The following is an 11,609-nucleotide window of genomic DNA, read 5'->3' as shown; positions in this document are numbered from 1 at the left end:
TCTGCTTTTCTCTGATATTCACCCTTTTGGTCAGCAGAAATAGCACAGTCTACGATTTGACAGGAGTTTCCTTTCTTGTTAATTATTACGGCTCTTGGTGCATGTGTGAGTTTATCAGTTCGTATGCGCATGCTCAATATGATTTTGTGATTCTCGTATCCAATTACTGTTGGCGGTTTATAGTTGTACCACTTGCCTGTAACGTTTTATGCTGAGCTACAACTACGAGATCATCAATATTATTATTAATATTATTATTATCATACTTATTATTTGTTGTGTTATTATTTAAAGCAGTGGTTATACCTAAACACTTACATTATTTGTAATAATATTTGTAAATTAGTAAGATATTTTATTGACTCTATTACAATTATAACTATTCATGCGCCATTCGTTATGCATTTATTGTCAGTGCTTGTATTTAGTAAGTATGTAATCATTATCTACACTAAGTTATTCTCATTTTTAATAAGTTTTGTTTCACTCACTATGCATTTTTATAAAATCTAGATAAATGTTTGCTATATATAAAACAGTCACATGCCATGGCGTGTGAATGAAGTCGTATTTCTGACCTTTACAATAACGGTTGCAGATATTTCTGCATAATCGCAACACTCGCTTAACATGGATTTATGTTCATTTTAATTTTGGTAAAAATAAGTCTCCCTTGACGTGCCTAGATATCTCTGAAGATTGCCAGTAGAAGCGTATATGGAAACCTTTTCTCAATGTTTTTTTTTTTAAATATTTTTTGTGTAGCACCAGGGGAGGTTGCTATTTACATATACTGTTATATATTTAATTAATTACGAATTATTATTATTATTATTATTATTATTATTATTTTTATTATTATTGCTCCCAAGGAGCTATCACAATGCTCATAAAAGATCTCTCCTTGAAAACAACCTATGGTGTTTCCTGGAACGTGAGTGACAACCAATCTCCCTAGATTTCCAGTACTATTTTTTCGATAACACTAGCAAAAACAAAAAATGCGTTATCGCAGTAACTGCTTACCATTGATTTCTCGCTGGCAGCGGCCACTAGTATCCACTTGACTTTTAGTCGCAATAAGCCCCCACAAGGTGCTAGTTCTCTTCGCACTAGTTCAGCGGAGGTCTGGTCACCGGGCTTTCCTCGGTCATTCCCATTGGGAAGAAATGTGTGAACGGATAGAAAATTTGTATATATTAAGCTTTAATGATCTTGGTTCAATGTCATGCTTCTTAATTGATTTGCCTCCGCAGCAGTTTGTCTGAGTCCTATATGTGACTCCTGTGTATTAGTCCCCGCATTCAATGTTTTTTTTTTAATATTTCAATTGTTTTCATAAGCATTATTCGTCGTTTCTTTGCACTATTCCTCATATTCCATTTTCCACCATCCGATTTTCAAAGTTTTTAGGAATTGTTCCTAGTGCGTGTGTTATTCTTCTTCTTCTTCTTCTTCTTCTTCTTCTTCTTATTCTTATTATTATTATTATTATTATTATTATTACTATTATTATATGTACAGACTAGTAGTTTCCAAACAGAATCATTATATGTGAAAACTCATTGGAAATAACCAGGCCTTTTCTTTCAGTCTAATGGCAAACAGTCCCCCAGTGTTTCAAATGCCTTTAGCATTTTCTCTAACTATTTCAAATTACAATGCATTATCGAAACCACCGCTCAATTTTGAATCTTGTAAGTGCGAATTTTGTAGTTGCTTCCCCCTAGGTATTCCTGTTTTCTCAATCCTCGAATCGTATTATATGTAATCTTTGCTCTTACTTGCACCATCACTTTTTGCGTCTTTGATTGAGTTTTCTGCAGTTTGTTCTCTTGGGTTTCTGTTAATATATGCTTTCTTTTTATCCCGTCTTTATTTCAGTTTCTACATTCTTAAATTTTCCTTACTGTTTCATATATTTAATTATATAAATCGTCCTTTGTATAGTCTCTAGTTTATTTTCTTTATTAAATTTCCGGCAACATTTTTAATACCCTATAATTGTATGTGATATTTTGAATTCTTACATACATTAGAAAGTTCTGTTAACATAACTCCTGTTTGTTTATCCATGGTTTTCACGTTCTGGACTTCTGGGAGGGCAAACCTTCAATTAGGTCATGTTTTTTTATTGTTTGTTTAGTATTATAACATTCAGATAACTTTATCTATTAGTGCATTCTATATAAAAGGTGATTTGGTGATTCTTATTTTGCAATGCTTTTTCCGGCTTTTGTCGCCAATATTTTTTGTGGATATATATATATATATATATATATATATATATATATATATATATATATATATATATATATATATACTATTCAGCATCGTTACAAGCAGACCACAATTTACACACAATTGTGTCTGCTTTTAACATCTTTGAATCTAATTTGCTGCCTTCAATCAGTATATAGTTCAAAATGTAATCTGTTTTCTCACAATATCTGCGTTCATTTTTTTACCTTAATTTGATAATTTTATATTTGGTATAATAAGTTCTAATCGCATTTATATTTAAGGTGTTGAGATTACTATGCCAATATTGTCTTAATCTCATATGAGGACACCGCCATCTCTTGACAATCTATTTTGTTTAATCTGCTATTATTTTCTCTTGTGGAAATGCAATAAACATGAGCGTTTGTGAATGATAGCCTCTTACGTAGAGGTCACTTATGTTAGAACATTTCAAGAATGTCTATTCTCTTTTGTTAACTTTTTCTTTGTTTATTAATTTGTTTTTGTTTATTTCCGTAATTCTTGAATTTTGTTTAATATATATATATATATATATATATATATATATATATATATATATATTAAATATTTCTCATGATAGCCAACATGGTCGACAACACTGCCAACCTGGTATTATCCAGGATAATATTAGACGCACAATTATTTGGAACTTGATTTGGATCTAATGTTGGTTGGTCGGTTGTTTTTTTTACGGCATATCAACCCTTTTCATGTTATTTAATGCCGAATCAAGTGATTTTGTAAGAAAATGTTTTGATAGAATATATTTGTTTTTTGGGGTTTTTTTTCAAGGTTTCTGTTAAACCCATAGTTGAGCCCCTAACAGGTACTACATTTAGGGTCAGGGTGGACCTGGGAGCAATGATAATTAAGTGGTGGTTCCACACACCTCAAAGGCCGCAAGCTGGGACCTCACAGTTGGATATAGTTAAAGGTCATATCCAGGACCTGATCTAATGTGCTCAACGCTAATGTTTATTCTCACGGAGCGTATTTGCCTATTAATTCCAATGCATTTTATTAACCTGCAAACATTTCTGTATTGATGCACACGTGTAAAAATTATTAATACGTATATCTGTTAAGGAGGATGCAAAGTAAAAAAAAAAAGTATCACCGTGATTAGGTAATAAATGATATACAATTATGAAAACGATAATTACAAGCACATCAGGACGAAAATTAGCGTGATTATAAAGGAGCATCCTTTTTAATAGTAATGTTATATAAATTAAATTAAATTAAATTCTGTATCAAATTCGACGTGAAATTCTACATTATATAGTTAACCCCTGCTAACAATGATTAAAATCAGTGACTACAAAGTTACTCCTCGTGCATCATTTTGCCCTAAAAAATCTTAAATACTAAACCGACATATTTATAGGAAAAAAAAGTGATTTTCATGGAATGTCAATATTAAACACTAGATTAGGGTGTAATCTTGATCTCTTATTGCATTACCATGATATATATATATATATATATATATATATATATATATATATAATTTTTTTGTAGAATTATCGACAATTACGAAGATAACCTTCCTTATTATGTAATGCCCCTGACCCGTGCTCGGAAAGAAGCTACCGTTATTATAGATTTCTGATTATGTATCGCAAGCTGTACAGAACGGAATCAAAATACACAAAACGAAAACATCAAGAAGAAAAAGATACTTCACTTGTAACAGTTGTGTTATTACGAAGCCAAAAAAAAAAAAGATAACACTTATTAGATTATAAAAAAGAAGAAAATATTGTAATCAGAAGAAACAATTTTGCTTAAACTCTCCTTGTAGTCTTACGAAACCCCCATAATTACATTATTATATTAAAAAAATAATCGTTTACTACCAAGCAATAAAACAAATATGTAAATGAATAGAATTTATCTTAAACAGGAAAGTAATGAGGTAATATTTTTTTATCTAATAATGTACTGTTTTATAATAATACAATGAGTGTTATTTGTTTTGTTTTGTTAGTCTCGTACAGAATTGTTTCGGAAGTAAAAAGTAAGTAGTTGTCATTGTGTGTATAAATAAAAAAAAAAACGCAGAAGTTCCGTATTAATCGAAAGACAAATACATTGACACCCAAGAATATATGGTTTGGTTGTCTAGCATTAATACAATACATACTGAATCGAAGATATACTTTAAATACACACGCTCGCGCAAGCGTACACACGCACATAAATAGGAAATGTGCATGAATCAGAGAGATCCTAAAATTATAAGAACTGAACAGGTATAAAATAGTAAACTAATAATGGAAAATGTAATTATACTCAGTGTACATATATATATATATATATATATATATATATATATACATATATATATATTGATTGAGATTGTCGGACTGACTTCCTCATCTTGGTTGTAATCGTCACAACTTTTCGGCCGTTTTGCACTCCGGCCTTCATCAGGTGTTTTGTATCGAACTGGGGAACCGTTTGTTAGGAGTCTCGAACCCAACCCATTATTATTATTACGGGGGTACCGTCCTAGTGACATATGGCCGAGTGGTCCTAGACGTTGTATCAAAGTTTACAGTTACCCAAACGTGCTGAGTTCAATCCTGAACGAAGGCAGTAAAAAGTAACATTCAAAACAGAGAATCAGCAACGATGTCTCAGAGGCTAGCTGGAGTCCGAACACGGTACCCTCGTAATAATAATAAAAGGTTGGGTTCGAGACTCCTAACAAACGGTTCCCAGTTCGATACAAAACACCTGATGAAGGCCGGAGGGCAAAACGGCCGACACGTTGTGACGATTACAACCAAGATCAGTAAGTCAGTTCGACAATCTCAATCAATGAAAACACCTCATCTCAATGAAAACACCTCATCTAAAAAAAAATACAGACAATTACTAAATACACACGCACACGCAGGCACACACACACACACACACACACACACACACATATATATATATATATATATATATATATATATATATATATGTGTGTGTGTGTATTCTGTTTTAATAGCAGAAATACAATGAAAAGTAAATCAATAATAAAATACTAAACGACCGGCTGGTCAACGAACTCAGTCACGAAATGTAACGAAATTGGATTGGTACGACTGTAGAAACAAACTAACGGTTGAAGATGGAAAGAGTAATAATAATAATAATAATAATAATAATAATAATAATAATAACAACAATAATAATAATAATAATACACATATATTTATATTTATATGTATATGTATATATATACATATATATCTATATGTATGTATATATGCCCATATACAGATATATATATATATATATATATATATATATATATATATATATATATATATATATATATATATATATATATATATGTGTGTGTGTGTCGGGTTTTGATCCTGGCTTGAAGTAGTTGCCTGCCTAGCCCCACTGATTATCTGTGATACGGCGAAACATTACTGTATATGAGTGACTATAACACTTCTTATCTTGAGTTGAGCATATTGGGAAGTGATACTCGATATACTATTAGCGTATTAGGCGATGTTCTTTGTGTACACAAATCCAGCTAAGGTATTCGCACGATGTCACGACATCGTTAATTCACTTCGCGAAGCGCAGGTGCTGATTAGGGTAATGGTTCGAAGCCTTGACTGTACTACGGGCGGTCGTATTTCGATCCTGGCTTGAAATGGTTGCCTGTCTGAAACAGTACTGTATGTTGATGGCTATATATATATATATATATATATATGTATACATATATATATATATATATATATATATATATATATATATATATATATATATATAAATGTATTTATAACCACTCAGTGTAGTGGTAATTTTGTAATACACTTTTTCCCATGTATTTTACAACAGCATATCTATTTTTTTTTTTTACGCGTTTTTTTATGTTTTAATATGAGATAAACTATCCTCCATCGATATTCCGAAATTAGGCAATAGGCATGCCGCTGCCAATCGGAGTTGGAGAACTTTGCCAGGGTAGAATTTATTAGTTAGTGTGCAAAAAGTATTGTAAGATTATGTTGTATCTATGTTGCTGATAGCTATTTTAGGGCGGTGTAATCACAATAGCGTTAGAAAATGAATAATTTGCCCCGGTGTGAGCTTGTAGCGATGTTAGGTCAAAATTAGATGGAAGAAAAATACAAACTTCTATTACAAATGTAGCGATTTTGATGGTGTTACTCATCGCATGTAATGTAGTATATCATTTTCACGAGCGAATGTTGCAGAAATGGTACTCATAAGCTATATTATGGCTAGAGATATTCAATCTTAATTTAGGGTCTATTGTTGAAAACCTACAGTACTCAGGTCCAGAGTGGAATTTCTGCTATCAAAATATTTTATAGGAGATAATAATGGCTAGTAAATCACATCATATGCTAAACGGCGTCTCACCCAAAATAAATTCTACCATGCTATAGACATTTACGTAATGTAAAAAAAAAAAAAATAATAATAAAACTTATCTTTAAGAATTTCAAGTATAAAAGATCTTTCGCAAATAAATTAAACGTAAAATAACAAACATTTCTCGCCCATACTTACTATTTCATATTGGCATAGTGTTACATATATGAATGGCTATGGTCGTCTTGGTCGTGTAACCGGGAAGTTACTTCGTTTTAAAATAAATAAGAGACACGTTATTTTTTATAATACATATTTGTTTATTTAAAATTTACACTTTAAAAGTAACAGTGATAGCTACCATCATCGCGGTAGAGGTTAGGGATCAAGGTAGATCGCAGAATTCTGAGTCAACCTGTGTGTTCCCTTTGTGTCTCTCCTCTGCTCTTTTATTTATACCACTTTGACCTGTTAACCTTTTTATCGCCAGCTTGTTTATTGTTTTGCAACACTCTGGGTTATACTTCCTATTTATTGACCCGGAAAACTTATTTCCAGGAACGTTTGTTTATTGTACTTTTTGTTGGTTTTAGCCTAACCCATTTAATATCGGTTAGCTTTCCTGGCCGATTGACGTCATGGATATAAGTCATTTTTAATCCGTGGGTGTCCCATTGTATCACCCGGATATAGCTCCATAACACTATTATAAAGCGTCTTTCCTGGGATTGACTTATTGTGTTCTTTTATCGCCCGGGCACAGATCGTAACACTATTATAGGTCACATTTTCTGGGATTGACTTATTGTGTTCTTTTGAACGCCCGGGCACATTTCCATAACATTATTATGGGTCACATTTCCAGGGAGTGCTTAATTGTGTTCTTTGAAAGCCCAGACACCTCTCTCTTACAATAGTGCTTCAAAATCGTGAAATCAACAACTTTTTCGCTACATTATTATCGCTGTATATTTTGCTAATGCTCGAAGCGGAGAAATACCGGTTGACAAACGTGCTGTTGTAAGCAGTAACTATACCGCAGCAACTCATCGCTCGGAACTTGTGGGTAATATATGGTTAGGGTTTTTTTTTCTCAATTCTTATTTTATATGGAAAGATGAATGCAGCCAAATATCGGGAACTTCTTAAAAATAATCTCTTGCCTGCTTACAATGCGTTAGGTATGCTACAACAAGATAATGCGTTAGGTATGCTTTCAATAAGATAATGATCCAAACATACTGCTAAAATTACCTCCGATTGGTTCGTACTGAACAAAATAGATGTTTTTAAGTGGCCCAGTCAGCCCCCAGACTTAAATCCTATAGAACATTTATTGAGAAAGCTCAAAATAATGGTCCACAGCGAGATCCACGTAATATTCAGGATTTGAAGAAAGTATGTGTTGAAGAGTGGGCCAAAATCTTACCTGAACGTTGACACAAATTAGTTTCGTCGTATAGAAAACTTCTCGAAGTTGTAATAGCCAATAAGGGGTTTTCAACTAAATATTAGCTGAAATTGTGTTAGTGTGTCCAATACTTTTTCCGGCTATTCTCGTTTTTATTATATAATTTTTGCTATGCATTAAAGATTCCAATTTCTAAAGTTATTTGTTATTGTTAAATTATTAAAAATATTGCCATCTCGTTCTCTTCTTATCTGTCTATTCTTTCTTATTTTTGTTTCTTACTACACATCATTATATTTCTATCTTCAATAAATGAATAACATATCATTGTAGACGAAAGTAATACTATTTTATCCCAGTTTTAAACGGTTGGTTTAGGGAAATCGTCTGCATATTAACAGCTTCTCTGTGTGTAACACTGTTAACATGCGGAGGCAGATCATAAAAGAACTTATGGCGTAATGGATTAAAAGACAAATTACTTTTAATCATAAACATTTATAATCATTTTTTGCACCAACACACACACACACACACACACACACACACACATATATATGTATATATATATATATACTAGCAGTCCAGCCCCGCTTCGCATGGCCCTATGTACTGTTAATGACTTTATATGCATATGTTCATATTAAAAAGTGTCCATATGTATGGTAATGCCTTTCTATATAATAGGATTCCTTCACCCCCATAGAGAAAAGACCACAGACGTCCAATTTCTTTTTACTTTGACTCGAATTGTGACGCTTTGCCATTTATTGGTTGGGGCTCAAATAAAATTAAAATATCTGACCCATATTCTAGTCACCTACATCTTACATTTCAAGCGTTTATAAACCAAACCGGCGGAGGCGTTTAGTAGAATCTGCGTAGGTCAAATTTTTTAACCTTGGCGTCCTGGCAACCAAATTTTCTCCCAAAACTAGTTAAAAATCTTGCCGTAAGTATGAATATCCTTTATGTAAAATTTGAAATGCTTACACCAAAAAATGAATATAACAGTTTGCTTGATATCGCAAAGGTAAAATCTTTTTGACTTTGACCCCTTTGAGGCTTAATTTTCAGCAAAAAAAACATACAAAAAACGATTAAAATATTGGCTTATGTCTTAACACACTTTTTGTAAAATTTCAAATGTTTACACCCAAAATTGGTTGATTATTTGTTAGAGAGCGCAAAGAGAAAATGTTTTTAATTTTTGCCCGAATGTTGACCCCTTAATCATTATTCTTTTGGGTTCACATCAAATTATAAAGGTAGATCCATGCCAAAGTAACCTATATCTAGAAGTTGGAGTGTTTTGACCAAAAATTGTCGGAGTTTAGTAGAGTTCTCAAAGGTCAAATCATTGTCCTGGCTGAATCCCAATTAAAAATACTATCCTAACTCTCAATACCGCGGATATTAATTTTCGAGTCCGTAGACGGAAAATTGACAGCGTTTTTTTTTTAGGGAAATGTACACAGACAGACATACACAGACAAAGATTTACTATATATATATATATATATATATATATATATATATATATATATATATATATATATACTAGCATTTCAGCCCGGCGTTGCTCGGATGTTTGTAGACTAAAACTTGGCAGAGTTATTGCGAAGGAAAATGTGCACATACACAAAGACGGACACATAGACACGTTCACTTTTATAGATATACAAACATGGGTGCCCGGCGTTGCTCGTGTGTTTGAAGGTTTATGCTGAGCAAGAAAAACAAACAAAAACGGTCAATCTTTTTTACTTTGACCCCTATTATGACCCTGAACATTTATTATTTCGGGGTCAAATCAATGTATTAAGTTAGATCCATGTTAAAGGAACCTATATAAAAAAATTCAAGTGTTTAACCCCAAAATTGTCGGGGGAGTTTGGTAAAGTGCTCCAAGGTCAAATCTTTCAGCATTGACCTCTTAACAGCTAAATTTCTAGCCGAAAACCGATCACATCGATTTTCCCAAATCTCAGTACCCTTTATATCAAATTTCGAGTCTGTAGACTAAAAATTGACAGTTATTGCGTAGGAAAATGTACACAGACACACAGACAGACATCCATACAGACACGTTCACTTATATATATATATATATATATATATATATATATATATATATATATATATATATATATATATATATATATATCGATGCACATCACTTTTTGATATCCTTGGACGAGTCTAGGAAGAGGAAATATTAACGTATACATCCGTCCATAACTAATTTGGTTTCATAAATAAATAGCTGATACACGTGCAGATTAATCCCCGCACCGTATCATTTTTAGACACCGTGAAAGGACTGAGAGTTTTGCAACTGTAGTTGTATTCATTTATTTCATGACGTAAATATACCGGGTCGTTTTTTTCAAGTTTGAAATTGTTTTTATTGTACCACTTTTATGTTTGTATATTACATGGGATTGCAAAGTCATCATACACTAAAAAATCTAATAATCTAGATCGGCAAAATCCTGGCAGTTATCTAAATGCCCATATAAAATATAAACGGGACGGAATCAAAGCACTTTACTACGACAAACTGTCTTCTTGTTAATATATTGCTATCTGATCTGATCTGATCTTAATTTTTGGCATAATTTAATTATTAAAAATAAATACCATGCCTGTATTTAAGTATATGTAAATAATATTACCTTCATTTTTTTCATTTTACTTTTTTGTTGCTTTCAATATATATGTTCTAAGATACAAAAGTCATGATGGTTGTCTCGTAAGATATAACGTATAAAAAAGAGAGTTAAAGTTAAAAACAGGGGTAACGATGGTTCAATTCAACGTCGAACAGTAAGAGGTGTGATAATAGAAACAAAATGTAATAAGTATGTTAAACAAGAGGACGAAGTTTTCAATTTCATTACTTTGTTATGTCCAAGCAGAAATTAAAAGTTGGTTTAATAAAATAACTTGATTTTTCACGTGGAAAAACAAGGATATCGTTGTTTTTTTTTTTGTCTTAAGGACATTTTTTTCACATTTTATATCCACTTTTTACCTATGCGAAAAAATAAATAACTCCCATTTACGGCTTGCTACTTTACTGATGCACAAGCCAACCGATAACATATTATTATTAATGTTATTATTTCAGTTAAATTTTCAAAATACTGTTTCGACTACACTGTTATACACGTTTGTTTCCTAAATCATGGAAAATGCTCACCGAGCGCCAATCTACGTTCCGCCGTGCCAAAACTTCACGAAACACACGTGATTAGCTGAAACCACTGTCTGCAATTTCCCCCAATAATTAAACTCAAACGTAGACTCCATGAACGAAGTTTTTTTTTTTTTTTGAACTGCACACCTCAGTAATTCTCTTTCATTCTCTTTCTATCCAGCTGATGAAAATATGGTCGTCTTCAAGCACAACGTGAACAAGTTCATAATTAGCCATCCCCTTAAGTGATCCAATTTTCCAAGTTTCTACCCCTAACAATCGCTATAATATTGTCTGATTGACTACAGTACTTTTATTAACCCTTATTCTCGAGCGACCACCTTGCTTTGATAAGTGGTGATTCCTTTG

This window comes from Euprymna scolopes, chromosome 18 (genome assembly GCF_053919585.1).
Source record: "Euprymna scolopes isolate OS-2025 chromosome 18, ASM5391958v1, whole genome shotgun sequence".
Lineage (NCBI taxonomy): Eukaryota > Metazoa > Mollusca > Cephalopoda > Sepiida > Sepiolidae > Euprymna > Euprymna scolopes.
Note: the sequence above shows the minus strand (reverse complement) of the source record.